A 16,569-nucleotide genomic window follows, 5' to 3' on the forward strand; every position below is an offset into this window, starting at 1 on the left:
AATCTGGGGCTGTTTGACAGAGTGAGAAAATAAGTGCCAAACTGAGAAGATTCACAAGAATCAGAACTCGCAGCGCGTCTTTCTCAAGGTAAATAGTTATTATATCAGGGTGTCAGGCTGGGGAAATAGATGTGCTTTCATTCTCCGTTTGTAAATGTCACTTTTCCTCAGCCCATCAGGGTGACAAATGAGGTGTGGGTTACAGGAAGAGTTCATTCTTTGACAAAGTTCTTAACAGTCTATTTCAGTGGAGAGCACCCAGCCCTCTTCACTTGGATCATCAAAACCCTGAAGCACTGCCAGAGGCTTCTGCTGCCTGTCCACAAGGCTCCATCAAAGTCCCCAGAGAGCCAGCACTATAGCCCAACTAAAAGCCTAAAGCAACATTAAAAGTAAGCAGATAAGGGATAATTTATAAGCCATTACACAGATTTCCAAGGGAAATTCCACTTATAGGATCTCCAGATATGATCCCAGGACATTTATTAAGCATGTTGCTTGAATCTTCTTTTACCCCGTTTACATATATTCAACACTGGGTGTTTTCTGTGGCTTTTCAAATAATAGTCAATTAATTAATCAGCGTACCATATAGTACACAGACAAGCCAGAGAAACAAGTTGCCATGAACAAATGAATGAGTTCCCAAATGAAGAAATGTGCTACGTATGACTAAAACCTTCCCCTGAGCTCTATTTCTCTGGTTTGAGCTATAAGATAAAATATTGGGAATAAAATTAAAGATTATTTTTACAGCTAATGATAGCCCATGACAACTATAAAAATTTACAGGGAAAAAAGAAAAAGTCTTGATGGCTTCCATACTGTGCTGAGGTGATCAGTATTGAAACCTGGTATCTAAGTTGTTGGTACTGATCAAGGAATCATAGTTTAAATTACTTTATTGACATGACAAATCATTACTCGCAAAGTCTCGTCAACAGATTGGTCACATTAACAGTTTTGTACATCTAGTCAGAGTCAGAAGATTCAACACCTACTTCACTGCTTCCTGCCTCAGTCTGGACCACTGGCCTACTCAGGCACGTCCTGGTGTCTTTCAAAGTCCCCAGGTCTTCATCCTTTCTGTGAAATGGGAATAAGTGTTGAACAACCAAAGCTACCCTCACCAGGCACTGGAGGAGACCAGATGAACTAACAAAGTCATACAGTCTACAGATTTATGTAAAATTAATCGTATGCATTCACATATGTAAATTCTTCTGGGAGAGACTACTAATGTCTTCCCAGAGAAGGTAAAGAACCATGGTTGGTAAAGAATCATTAAATTCCAGGTTAGTGGGCAAGACACAACTAATGAAAAAACAGCCCTCTTTGAGTTCAAGAGAGAAAAAAGATACATTGATTGGTAGCATCAGATTCAGAGACCATAAGCAGATCCATTGGTTGAAAGACAAATATGCAAATAAGATGGAGAGGTTGCCATCAACCAGTCATCCGTCTCTAGTCAACGAATTCCTTCAGGTCGAGTGTGAAAATTGGTGTGAAAGACCATCAGAAAGTGTATTCCTCTGCTTCTGTTGATCTAATAAAACCCTGATAAAAAGTAACTGGAGAAGGAAGGGGTTTGTCTTCCACTTCTAAATCACATCTCCTCCTTGAGGGATGCCAAGGCAAGAACTGAAGCAGAGAACGTGGAAGGATGTTGCTTACAGTTTTGCTTCCTGGTTCAAGTTCCACTTCCTTTTCTAGACTTCACATGGTCATCAGCACAGGAGTGGAACCATCCAGAGTGTGATGGGTCTTTCCATATCAATCAACAATCAAGAAGGTACCAGACAGACATGCTTAGAGGCCAATCTGAGGGAGGTTTTTGGTCAGTTGAGGTTTGCACTTAACGAATGACTCTGGTTTGTGTCCAGTTGATGGACGTAATGAGCATACAGAGCTTTGATCAGGAAGGGCTGACAAGAAGGGGGACAAACAGAGTCACATAGGTGAAATGAGTTAGTGCTGTCACTGCCATCATACATAGCAGTACATGAGTGTCCAGGTGAGAGCCAGAGGAAAAAGCATTACTAGACAGATAAACAATGGAACCACAACTTGTAACCTTTTCCCTCTTAATAGGACTCATGCAACCAGCCACCTTAGCTAAAGGTGCTTTCAAACCTCCTTTATCCTGATTCTCAAATAAGACAGAAAGCAGTAAAATGAAATTTTAATACAGCCCTCTGCGATGGTTTGCATATGCTTAACCCAGGAAGTGGTACTATTAGAAGGTGTGGCCATGTTGGAGGAAGTGTGTCACTGTGGGGGTGGGCTTGTAGGCTCTCCTCCTAGCTGCCTGAGGATGCTCAGTCTGTTCCTGGCTTCCTTTGGATGAAGATGTAGAAATCTCAGCTCCTCCTGCGCCATGCCTGCCTAGGTGCTGTCATGCTCCCACCTTGATCATAATGGACTCTGAACCTTTAAGCCAGCCCCAACTGAATGTTGTCCTTTATAAAACTTACATTGGTCATGGTGTCTGTTCACAGCAATAAGACCCTAACTAAGACACCCTCCAGGTTAGGAGTGAGAGCTCTGACTCATTAGAAAAGTACAAAGGAAAGCTACGAACAGGCAACTTCTCAAACATGTGCAAAGCCAGAAGATCGGGTTTCTAGAATGCATTTGAAGTTTCTAAAATATTAAGAAAAAACTCTGTTGGGGAGAAATTGTTTCCACCAACACAGAGTCCCTGACTATATCTAAAAAGAACAATGAAGCAAACAAAAATAATCTTACTGAAGAAGAGTGAAGAAGTGCCCAACAGATTATTCATGTGACATGGGAAGCACAGTAAACAATGAAGGCTCAAAGAGGAAAGCTGAGAATGTGTGTGCTAAATTTGATGAGGTGGGTATCGGCGGCGACATAGGCTGGACAGCAGAGCTATGAGTCAAAGACAATAAGCAGGACCTGGTGAAGGGGTGAGGGTGGTAGCGGAAGTTAAAAATCTGTTGCTTAGATCCATTCCTGATCCCCAATCAGTGAGAAGTTTACTACTTCCTTCGAGATACAGAGAGGGAAGCTATTGAATGGAATTTTATAAGCTCGAGCTACTGCAGGAGATCACCTAGGTTTTACAATCCACTTTACACTTGATCTTAGCCAAAAGGCCGAGAAGCGATACAATCCACTTTAAAGGAGAAAGGACATGGGGAGGTTTTCAGTAGAGAAGGGTGAAGGGGATCTTCCTTCTCCTAGAATTTTCTAGATTTCCTTAAGGCTAAAGTACTCACTACACCAAGGTTGCTATATGTTGAACTAGCAGTATATGGTGAAATCAGTCATTGCTCATGAAAAAAATTGTGATAAAGAAGTCAACAGGCATCTTCTCAGAAGGAACACCAAAGTAGTAGTGAGAAGAAGCTCATACTCAATGTCATCAGCTCTCAGAGAAGTGAAATCTAAAACCCCAGGTACATGTTAAGGAAATGTGAACACAGGGAAGAAAAGCAAATCTTTACCATTACCAAGGATGATCTAATACAGTGGCGACAAGAAAGATACTATTTATAAATTCATTAGAAAGGAAGCCTCAGTGGACTCAACCACTCATCTTCAAAGGAAATCCCTCAGAGAATTTCCCCATATGTCCCATGCTATGTGCATAATAACAAGGCAAAAACCTAAACAAACCAGTCATAAATGGTAATATCAACAGAAAATCAAATAAAGTATAATGGTAAGGTGAAATTACATATTATAACATTGCTAACATATTACTAAGGTAATGTTAAACAATGCCTTCTATTATTCCATTTGAATATAATTCTTTAAAAAGGTAGAAGAGATATGACAATGTTATTTTATCAGCAATAGGAAAGAAAGGCCCCCGATCTTGTACATATGCATGCCATGCAATAATTGAAGAAAATAGTGGGTTTCATTACATTTTCATAAGTGTGTAATCCACTTTTGCTCCTACGGCTTTCTCTTGCCCACTTCTCCACTTGCCCCTTCTCTCATTCCAAAGTATCCCCCAGAGTTCAAACTATATGGGCTTATTCCCATTTTGGTGATATCCAGAGGAAAAAAAATCTCAGAAGCAGCTATATATCAAGGCTGGTAGAGAATATTTGGTCAGTGGAGAGAAATTCAGTGTGGAAAATGATTCGAAAGAAAAGGATTTCAACATGTATGAAAACTGATGCTTCTCAGGCTAGGAGCCAAGCTGCTGTGCAAGAATGACATCTGTGTTGATAACATAAATGCAATATTGCATATTACTCTTGCATAGTCAAGAGTGATGTGTAATACAAGGTTCAATGAGGATGTGGACTATGTTGTACTGGACGAGTCCTGGAGAGAGAGTGGCATGTTGGGAATTCGATGCTAGGAGAATACATCTTTGAGAGTTTACCAGGTGGTAAAAGCAATGAGAGGAACTCAGTTATTTGTAAATAAATCAAGGAATGAAGATGCACGTCCTGTTTATAGAGACCAACATTGACTTCAGCTCAGCCAGGGGACTCTGTGCTCCTTTGTCTATCTTAGCTTGGGAGCACTCTAAAATCTCACGTTGACTGTCCTTCTCTTAAGCTTCACTCAAAATTATCATCTAGAAAAAGAAAAAAGACCTAAGAAATGATGTATTCCTGCTCTGCCAGAAGTTAGAGCAGTTATGATTGATAACCCATTCTAAACATGCAGGTGGATTCTAGAGAAACAGATTCAGTCAGCAACAATAACAAAAAGAAAACAGTATCTTTGTTTTGGTTGATGAAATATTCTTAGGAATATTAGTAGTAAATGATTTGACAAGGTAACATTTAAGGTTAATAGAAATAATGAAAATCTCTGAGAAACACTTACACTTCATTGGCTGTATGTGTACTTTTGACTCTTAGAACATACAGGAGCAATACGGACAGATTAGCATCAGGGTAGATGTAGGACTATCCCAACTTCTTTGATAATAGATTGCATTCACAAAATATCATTTTTTTATGTTCTCAATAACAAGGTATACAAGGTAAGTGTTATTCATGATACTTTTAAAATGATGTGCAGGAGACTTAGAAATTATAAATCCCTTATTCAAGATTACAAAGGTAGCTTAGGATTTATGACTCTGAAATTCAAGTTGTCTGCTGTAATTCCTAGCATATGTTTCAGTCTGTCCAAATGTTTTTGTCTCTCTGTGATTTCCACTAGAGCATATGTGAAAATTGTTGTAGTTCCTAGAAGGAAGCTCTTCTTTAAGATGTTTCCCTTGCATTTGTTGTTCGTGTGCCTTAAACCATAAAGCACTGTGAGGGAAGATTGGTGAATCCAAGTGAAAGGGAGAAAGTAGAAGGAGGAAATAACTAGACTTCCTGAGTTTGGACAGATAAACTTCTGTGAGCTTTATGGGGGGATGGGAAATAGGTGGACAATACTGCTGAAATGAGACATAGGAATGAAAGGACTAGACTGACAACCTCTGAGCTAGAGGTTGGCAAAGGCAAGCCAAGTCTTTAAAAACAGTTGTTAGTCATACAGAAGCCAGTGATGGGATTTCATAGCTCTTTTCTCAAAGTTTATTCATTACTTTCTATTTTTGTAGAAGATAATAAATTACTCTCCAATTTATAACTATATCCTGGGACATAAATGTTGACATTAGGGTTCTCAAGACAAATTCAGAAGAACTACCTGTAGAAATAATTTATCACTATGTCACATTTCATGCAACTGCTTGCTGTGTTTCTGGAAGATGCAGAGAAAATAACGTGCTGGGGTAAATTTCACAACATATGATTCAGATCTTATAAAAAGGCCCTCAAAGTCACAATTAAAAGAAGTAATGCCCATGGGAAAACATGTAAGAATGTAAATGATCACAAGAAATAAATAACAAAATATTCAACTTTCCTGCTGATAAAACACATTTCAGTTCAAGTAGGATAATCTTCAAATTCAATTCAACATTCACCCCTTCATGATAAAAGTCCTGGAAAAATCAGGAATTCAAGGCCCATATCTAAACATAGTAAAAGGAATGTACAGCAAAGCAGCAGCTAGCATCAAACTAAATGGAGAGAAACTTGAAGCAATTCCACTAAAATCAGCGACTAGACAAGGCTGCCCTCTCTCTCCCTACTTATTCAATATAGTACTTGAAGTCCTAGCCAGAGCAATCCGACAGCGAAAGGACGTCAAAAAGATACAAATTGGAAGGGAAGAAATCAAAATATCATTATTTGCAGATGATATGATGGTGTACTTAAGTGACCCCAAAAGTTCTGACAGAGAACTACTTAACTGGATAACTTCAGCAAAGTGTCGGGGTATAAAATTAACTCAAACAAATTAGTAGCCTTCCTCTACTCAAAGGATAAACAGACTGAGAAAGAAATTAGGGAAATGACACCCTTCACAATAGTCCCAAATAACATAAAGTATCTTGGTGTGACTTTAACCAAGCAAGTGAAAGATCTGTATGACAAGAACTTCAAATCTCTGAAGAAAGAAATTGAAGAAGATCTCAGAAGATGGGAAGATCTTCCATGCTCATGGATTGGCAGGATTAATGTAGTAAAGATGGCTATTTTGACAAAAACAATTTACAGATTCAAAGCAATCCTCATCAAAATTCCTATAGAGATAGAAAGAGCAATTGGCAAATTCATTTGGAATAACAAAAAACCCAGGATAGTGAACACTATACTCAACAATAAAAGAACTTTTGGGGGAATCACCATCCCTGACTTCAAGCGGCAATACAGAGCAATCGTCAAAAAAATTTTTGGTATTGGTACAGAGACAGGCAGATAGATCAGTGGAACAGAAATGAAGACCCAGAAATGAACCCACACACATATGGGCACTTGATCTTTGACAAAGGAACTAAAACCATCCAATGGAAGAAAGATAGCATTTTCAACAAATGGTGCTGGTTCAACTGGAGGTCAGCATGTAGAAGAATCCAGATCGATCCATTCTTATCACCCTGTACAAAACTTAAGTCCAAGTGGATCAAGGACCTCAACATCAAACTAGAAACATTTAAACTAATAGAAGAAAAAGTGGGGAAGAGTCTCGAACACATGGGTGCTGGGGAAAATTTCCTGAGCAAAACACCAATGGCTTATGCTCTAAGATCAATATTCATATTCAAATGCTTCCTTCTTCTATACAGGGGAGAAGATGCCATCATACAGTGTGGAAGTAAGGGAGTCTTTGTGTTTTCATGGGAGCGAGTGCCTAAGATATTTCCAAAAACATAAAAGCCCCTGCTTTGACTCATTAATTCTAATTAATTATTTCCAGAAGGAAAATAAAGCATTAAAAATGAGCTCCTTCTTTGAAGTTACCCCTGTCCTCATACTGAAACATGACAAGGGTTAGAGATGTGGCTCAGAGGTAGAGCACTTAGGACAGCCATCATCAGGCAAGACAACTAGAAATCAACCCCTCCTCAATAAGAGATTTAAATCTTCCAATTTTAGTATATGTGCTGCCGAAGCGAGCACAAGATTTAAATCTTTAACAAAATATTTGAAAGACAGTAACAAAGGTAATATTACTACTAAGTGAGGTTTATGCAAAGTCTACAAGCTGATTATAGACTGAAAATATATAGCTGATTAGAAGCTAAAAATAAATCTATGTAATTCTCCCTAAGAGTAGAATAAAGGAAAAGATAAATTATCTTAAAGAAAGCGAAAGCCAATGGTCATTAATACTAAAGTGTTGCTACACACTAGGAAACAAAACATTCTCCACTTAACACAGAATGGTTCATAAAGGATCTAGCTTGCATTCTAGCTTATGATAAAAGATGCAATTTCTCCCCCTTCAGCTGGGACCAAAGATATCTCTTTTGTCACTCATATTCAGAGTTGTGCTGGACATCTTCGCTGATGCAGTGAGCCACCAAAAGAAGTAGGCCCATCTACTGGAATGAAATTCTTTATTCTTAGGCAACGATATGATTTCGTATTTCTAGCTCTCAAATATTTTCGAAGACAAAGAAGGAAGGATGATGGAGAAAGGGGAGAGAGAAGAGTACAAAGAGGGGAGCATGAAGTGAAGAAGGAAACTGATTCTTTCGTTTAGCACAACTGAGACAATGTAGTCAAGCTTCTCCCAGTCTGCACTCTGGAAGGAACATGGCACCTTCTGCTTAAAGGCCAAGGTTGTGAAGGCCAAAGACAAGCAAGACAAGCTGAGTCGGGCACCTTCCAGGAGCTGTTAGAGCTGGAAATGAACTTGCACCTTGGGGTGCATCAGTGTGAACTTAGCATCACAGCAGCAGAGGAAATTGAGTTTGGAGGTGCACAGAAAGCTATCATAAATCTTGTGGCAGTTCCTTGACTAAAACCTTGCCAGAAAGCACAAGTCCAGTCACGGTGTGAATTGGAGAAAAAGTTCCATGGGAAGTGTACAGCCTTCAGTGCTCAGAGGACAATTTTGACTAATCTTACTTCTAAAAGTCAGATGAAAAATAAGCTGAAGGGTCCCAGAACCCGTACCCTGACTGCTGTGCTTGATGCCATCCTTGAGGACTAGGTCTTCTCACGTGATATTGTGGCCCAGGAGAATATAGATCATGGAGAACTGGACATCGGCTGGCTAATAAAGGTTCATTTAAATAGAGCACAGTGGAGCCATGTGAAGCCTAAGGTCAAACTGTTTCTAGTGTCTATAGGATGCTCACAGACTGAGATGTTAATTTTGAATCCCCAGAGTTCCAATTGCAAAAAGAATGACTAGACAAAATATTTATGTATTGTGTGTGTCACCCTTGAATTTTTTTCAGTATCAGTAAGATAAGTCCTCCACAGGAAGGTGCAAAGGTTGAACAGGTAGTTGATTAGCAAAAGCAACACTTAGCAAGTCAAAATGCAACCATGGGATGAAAGTTGCTTCAGTGGGCAAACCACTTGCCACACACACATGAAAACCAGAGGTGAGATCTCCAGAATGTACTGAGATGTCAGACAAGCATAGAAGCTGCCTGTCAGCCAGGCACTGGTAGGGCAGAGACAGAGGGTCTCCAGAAGAAGCTGCATGGGTGCATTAAGCCATACTATTAACAAACTTGCGTGCAATCGAGAGATTCTATTTCATCAAATAGTGTGTAGAACAATTGTGGGGAGACTTGGATTCCCAAACCAACCTCTAGTCTCCACATACAGGCACACATGTGTAGGCTTATATGCTTTTTAAAACCTACTATTAATAAGAATTCTCAAACACTTCAAACCCTGTCTAGCCCACTGTCCAAAGGTAGGGGAGCAAAGATGATAAATAGAACAAAGGATGTGCACTTGTTTAGAAGTTGTTCTTCAGGGTGATTCCAATTTCCATTGTCAGGATAGTAGCAGTCCAGTTCAGTGGTTTCATGATACCTAACAAGTGTCAGGATACCTAACAATGACATGATCTAGCAAACACTGGTAGGCTTCTGTCTAATTGGCAGGAATCAGTGGGAACAGCCACAAGCAGCTAGGATACCAGAAGTTCTCTGTCCAGCTTCTCTCAATGAAGCGATGATCAGCGATGACTCAAGACCAATGAAGCTTTGCAAGGCTGTCTATGCAAGCCACTGTTTCTGTCTGTGGGGTCATATTTATACTCTCTCCAAACATCGTGTCTCCTCCCATGGGTTTTGCCTCAGCACAACATGTGAGTCTACGTTAGTAAAATAACATGTGAGTGAGTCCTATCACCTGACATATCCAGAATCTTTCACTTCACACACACACACACACAAACACACACACACACACACACACACACACACACACACACACACACACAGAGAGAGAGAGAGAGAGAGAGAGAGAGATCCATAAAAAATAATAAATACTCCAAATATACCAATGCACTTCCCCAACACTGTCCAAAGCTGAAGGACCACCATGAAATCTAACAAACAAGACTGTAAGCAAATTCATTGTAAGATCATGACAGCTACAGGCCACGAAAGTAGCAAGATACCTAACATGGATCAAAGATTGCATCAAAGGCAACTTATGTAATGCATTGATTTTTTTAATAAGTCTGATAGTCATGTTTCTGCAGGGTTATGCATGTATCCAATGAAATGGGAAGATCTCTCAGTTTCTCAGTCATTGACAGGAAATGTCTAGTCTTGACAGTAAAGGATGAATAAGATATATGTTGCCTTTCGAATTGCTAACATTCTAATTTATAAGGTCAACATAAATATATAGACACAACTAGACCATTGGTATCTGATAATAGAGATTGGAATCACCCCAAGGAATGACTTTTAAACAGGTCCACATCTCCTTGTCCTACTTACCATCTTTTCTTCTCTACCTTTAGACAGTGGGCTAGAAGGGGGTTCGAAGCACTCAAGAACCCTTATTAAATGTACGTTTAGAAAAACCTAAGCCTACCCACGTGTGCATGTATGAGAAGGCTGGGGATTGGTTTTGGAAACCAACACAAATCTTTTATGCCTCTGAGCACATGAAAGCACTGACGAGGGCACATAAAGCTGTAGGTAGTTCTTAAGGAGGGTGAGAGAAGGCTGTAGGGAAAAGTACAGCGGGAAGTTGAACAGCATTTGCCAGAAGCACAAACATGGGTATGAACCAGATGGCAGGAACAGTCTGTGCCAAACCACAAGGCTGGACACACAAAGACACAGCCAATTAAATGTATGTGTTCTGGGTATAGAGTAGAGCAAGTGCAGTGTCCTACAACTGGAGGATGCAGCAAAGATACCTCTGCCTCTTTACTGGGAAACTAAAAACGCGAGTGAAAAACATATGTCCCAATCTAGATGATTTCATGGTAAGCATGAAACACGCAGAGTTGTAAGATAAGATATTTACTTCTTCTCGTGGTTGGAATTCCCCTACAATGGATTCCCAGCTGCCGGGGAAGGGGATAAGATAATACGTATAAATATATGTATTTGGGAAAATGTAAATTTCAAACTTCTCCATCTTCTGGACATTTTTATGTAATCTTAACTCATCTTCTCAGTGTCTCAATGTATTTCATGGAGTTCTGTGTGGCTGACAGGAAATAAAGGTGAGAAGAGTAGCTGGTTTTGCAGATTGGGTTAGATCGTTGAAGCATTTAAAGTGTCTACATTAAGTAGAATGTGTTGAATGATTGGGGAGAAAAATGACTCCAACCGTCTGGCCAGAAGAGAGTAGCAACAGATGGGAGCACTTACTGAGAAACTCGTGGGGGGATTCTTATTTCCTTAAAAATTAGCCATGCTAACCAGTTGTCCATGACTATCTGTGTGTGTGTGTGTGTGTGTGTGTGTGTATGTGTGTGTGTGTGTGTGTGTGTGTGTGTGTGTGTGTGTACTTGTGTTTGTAGGCCAGAGGTCACCTTCACTCTCTCTCTTAGGAGCCATCCAACTTGTTTTCTTGTTTTCTTTCACAGAGACAAATGTTTTCCCAGATCCTGGGTGTACTCATTTTTAGGGTAGACTGGCCATTGAACATGGGGGAATTTCTGCTTATTTGCCTCCTGGGGCTACAAATATTTGCACAAGTCACCAGGCACAGGAGGATCAAACTCAGGTTCCTATGCAAAGCACAGCTTTAACTGTCCACTTGACATAGATTAGAGCCATCTGAGGAGGTAAATGAGATTTGCCTGTGTTCACCTCTGAGGAGGAATGTCTTGAATGTTAATTAGTTATAGAGGACACCAGTCCACTATGGGTGCTACCATACTCAGGCAGAAGTTACCATGAGCCTGTGAGTTAGCCAGCAAGAAGCATTCTTCAATGGTTTCTGTTTCAAGTCCCTGCCCTGATATTCTTCTGTGATGGCTTGTAATCTAGAAGTGTCAGCCAATAAACCATTGTCTTCCCTGAGTGGCTTTTAGTCAGAGTGTTTTATTACCCCAACAGAAAAACTAATAAAGAAACACACAAAACTCACACACACACACACACACACACACACACACACACACACACACACACACACACATGGTTTACTGACTAAGCCGTCTCCACTCTGCTATTTGACTTAAACGTGAAAACTATCTAAGGTACCTAGTTGTATTTCACATTGTTTTTTCAATTACAGTTCAGAATTTACTGTTACACATAGCATTTTATTTCTTCTGTGCAGGCAAACAAGGTAGTAGTATGATACTTATATTGAGTAAGGAAACTAACAAAAGTTAAAACAAAAAGTTAGAATATTCTCAGAGTAGAAAGCAATGGCCATCAATCACAAAGCGATCAATGACAGACCTGTCAGAGCTGGAAGATGGGGGTCTCCTGGACATCTAGTTGCTGGATTTCTTTGACTCTTCATTATGATCAAGTGTCAAACAATCATCAGAGCACTGGACTTGGCAGACAGGATTGTAGAAGACTGGACACCCAGAACCATGAGCCAAGGGTACTTGAAACCAAAGACAGATACCCTCCTGGCAAATGCTCTCTTGTTTGCTGTAAACTTAAAAATTACCTGAAGGTGAAAATGAATTCTTTTGTAGCGTTTGTAATTTGGGGACCATTTTGCCTACATATGAAAGATACCACAGTAAGTCCTATCAAACTTAAGCTCAGATAATAAGCCATCTGTATGAAGCAACATTTTCGTACACTAACCAACTATTTACTACACTGGCCAACATGAGTATGAGTTAGACCAAATGGTTATCAGCTTAGCCATAAAGCTTTGTGGTCCTCTGTAGTGCCTATGTAATTGTAAATGGCAGTTCCTATTCTCTGATCTCCATATAAGTGTCTCTCCAATCATGTCCACCGCATTTCTTCCCTTTGGTTATGTCTAATTTTGCAAACCTGGAAAGAACAGGCTTATGTTGGTTCCTTAAACTCTGGCAGGTTAATTGTATAAACAGAAAGAGTCTTGTGAATCTTAGATTGGGTGGGAAGACATTCTATGAGGTGCTAGGAAAAGTGCACATCAACTACAGCGGAGAAAAGCAACATATAAAGGAATAATTGAATAAGAGAAGCCATATTGTCCCAGGAAGACAAAGAGGGTTTGATGCTGTCAAAATATAGCAAGAGGGTTATTATTAATATTATCAACTAATTAAGTAATGACTCATAAATTGTTATTAAAGCCAAGCACTTCCAAAGAAACAGTTTTGTAGCAGATATTGAATATTCAGCCACACCCACCTGCACACACATGGGCAGCCCATTTCCACAGACACATGAACATACACATGCTCATAAAATAAGACAGGAAAATATGAAGCAATCGTAATTTTAAGCTATTACATTCGCATAAGCGAAATCGCTCAGATGATTAATGAAGTTGTTACAAGTCTTATTCATGAAAGTATGGTAGCCACATGTAGTACAAATTAATTCCTTTTAAAATCAATGGCCACTTAATAAGCTTTAGCATTGAAAGTACTTACAAGGACAGTTAAATCATCAAAATACTCAGAAGTAAACTAAATAACAGATGACACTTAGAAAAATAATACAATTTTGCTATAAGACAGAAAATCTGATCTGCATCCTAGGCAAGAAACTTCTTTCTTGGATAAAATAACCAAAAATTGTGAAGATGTCGATTTCCCTGATGCCATTCGTCTATGTGCCATGCCACTCACATCAAAATCCTAATGTACTTTTTTCAAAACCTTGACAACCTGATAATAACTTTTACCTGGAAGAATGAGTTTATGAAAACTGGCAGAATCATTAGGAGTAAGGATAATGGAGTGAGATTGCTTTGCCAGATATTAAAATTTAATGTAAATCTCCAAGTAATTAATACAGTGTGTTTTGTCTAGGAGGATCAACGGCTATATCACTATAATAGTGATAGGAATTACAGAGACCTATCCCTGTGTGTGTGGACTGTATATTTCACAAAGCTTGCATTTCTAAGCAGAGGGAAAGATAGATTATTCAACAATTGATTTGGCATTTAGAAATGAAATTAAGAGCAATCTGAAACCTCAGAAGTAACATCAAAAAATATAGCTGCAAAATTACACCTATGGTATTAGATGGTTGAGTCGGAAGGAAACTTTGAGAACAAGCTCACAATTTGGAGATAGCAGAACAGGATAGGAAGGTACGAAACCACACAACTAAAAAGGGCCAGGGGAGAGCTGAAAACTGGCCAAGAAAACCACCCCTTAACTTACGTTTTAAGACAAATGATAAATAACACAATATTTTCCAAATAAGAAATTCTGTGTCATACCAATCAAATTGTAAAGCTTTGCTTAAAAAATGACAGCAAAATTAGGGTCAGTGAAATGGCTTAGCAACCTTGCCTCTAGGCTCTTCCAGAGGATCTGAGTTCAATTCTCAGAACCCATGTGGGATGACATAGAGCCACCTGTAATTCCAACTACAGGGATCTGGTTCTCTCTTCCAGTATCTAAGAACATCCCTCCGAACACAGCATACGCTCACACTGACACTCCCATATAAATAACTAAAAATAATAACAAAATATTTTAATTTAAAAGGTTGTCAAAGATCATGACCCAGTCCGGCACGGGGGAATAAATACGTGGACGTCAAAGATGAGAAAGGCTGATTTTGAAAAAGTGTCAAATTGTAAGTCGTAGTCACAGATAACTTTATAAAATATGAACTTATGCTTTTCTAAAAATAAAATAATCAGATACCTCGTTTTTCCTGTGCAGTTCTAACAAGGCGTTCCTTGTTATAATAACTCTTTCTGCAAATACCACCCACATGAAAATGAGTGAATTTGACTGGCAGAAAGCAATGTAATGAAGACAAAGGTTTGTTTGGATCTAGAAATACACAAGGGATGTTGACGACTTTAGCTCCGTTTCCTATGTTTTCTACAGCACCTATTTACAGTGGAATAAATACTGAAACAGAGAGGAAACATTTAGTAAACTATGCAGTGATTTGGGAGAATAGATTTTACATCCATAGAATAGAGTAAGCAAAGAAAGGAATCTGGTTATTTTAGCTCTTTCCCTTGTCCCTGCTTTTTGTGTAAGGTATTTTACAGAACTGACAATCTTCCTTCTCCTCTCCATCTTTTATCTCAACTGCTCTTTTTCTCTCTTTCCCTTCACTCTCTCCAGCTTGGTATCTAGCATAGTGGGTGGGTTACATGAAATGTCTGAGGGAAACAGAACCATGCAAGCGATGCTGCAGATCATATGACCAAATGGCCAGCAAAGATGAGAGACAGATTTTGTTTAATGAAAGCCTGTAGCGATTAGGCAAATAAATATTGAAAGCAATGGAAATGAATTTCTTATTATCAGAAAAGATATTTATGGCCTTGGAAAAGGCAGAAGACTAGAAAGAATTATTAAATTGAGTTGGAACTGGGGACACCAATATGAATTTGGCTTTTGACAATTATCTACACAGGTAAAAGAAATAGTGATTTGTGTATAGATATTGAACCCATATATATACAGTCACATACATGTACATTACATACATGGATGTATATACCATTTGCTCATTGTGTTTATGCAATTATAAAGTGTATATTTGTTTATACTTTTCTCTCTATAGCATACACATCAATGTATTCATTCATATATATTATCATTTAAACTATAAAGCAACTATTATATTAATAAAAATTTGCACAAATTAATATATTTATATGTTACATTGTGATATTCATTATATTTTGTTGCATGTTAATATTTTATGAATATTAGCATATATAATGTTATGTATGTAGTACAGTGCAAATATATATTTTATAATTTTCCCCACTGAGAGGATTTGTCATTAGTAACTTGTAGTTGTCTAAATTTTTCTCTTTAAATATATGCTTCAGTCCTTCTTAGAAGGGGGAACAAAAATATTAATAGGAGGAAATATGGAGTCAAAGTTTGGAGCAGAGACTAAAGAAATGGCCATCCAGAAACTGCCCCCCACCTAGGGATCCAGTCCATATACACACAGCCACCAAATCCAGACAATATTGCTGATGCCAACAAGTGCATGCTGACAGGAGCCTGATAGAGCTGTCTCCTAGAGCTCTGCCAGAGCATGACAAATACCAAGTTAAATGCTTGCAGCCAACCATTGAATTGAGAATGGGGTCCCCATTGGAGGAATTAGAGAAAGGACTAAAGGAGCTGAAGTGATTTGCAACCCTATAAAAACAGTAATACCAACCAACCAGAGCTCCCAGGGACTAAACCACCATCCAAAGAGTACACATGGAGGGACTCATGACTCCAGCTGCATATGTAGCAGAGGATGGCCTTGTTGGGTCTAATGGGAGGAGAAACCCTTGGTCTTGCCAAGACTCGATGCCCTGGTTTAGGGGAATGTCAGGATGGAGAGGTGGGAAGGGAAGGGGTAGGTGGATGGGTGGGGACACCTTCATAGAAGAAGGGGGAGGAGAGATGGGATAGGGGGTTTATAGATGAGAAACCAGGAAAGGAGATAACATTTGAAATGTAAATAAATAAAAAATTACAATAAAAAATAAAGTTAAAAAGAAAAATATATGACATAAAAGAGTTTCCTAATTAGGAAAGGCTTTCCTAGAAAAGCCAAAAATGAGGCATCACTACAGCACAACCTCTGGAAATTTTTGGGTATTCACCATCTTAATTATGTTTCTTGTTATCATAACAAATACCTGACAGGAACAATCTACAGGG

General features: G+C 38.9%; 1 long non-coding RNA gene across 3 annotated transcripts in view; it reads right to left on the reverse strand.

Annotated features, from left to right (window-relative positions):
• Positions 1-16,569, reverse strand: part of LOC148007721 (uncharacterized) — a 60,181-nt gene that overhangs the window by 4,462 nt on the left and 39,150 nt on the right. The gene's annotated exons all lie outside the window — the stretch shown is intronic.

Source organism: Rattus norvegicus, chromosome 1, assembly GCF_021556685.1.
Source record: "Rattus norvegicus strain SHRSP/BbbUtx chromosome 1, alternate assembly SHRSP_T2T, whole genome shotgun sequence".
In the NCBI taxonomy this organism is placed as follows: Eukaryota; Metazoa; Chordata; class Mammalia; order Rodentia; family Muridae; genus Rattus; species Rattus norvegicus.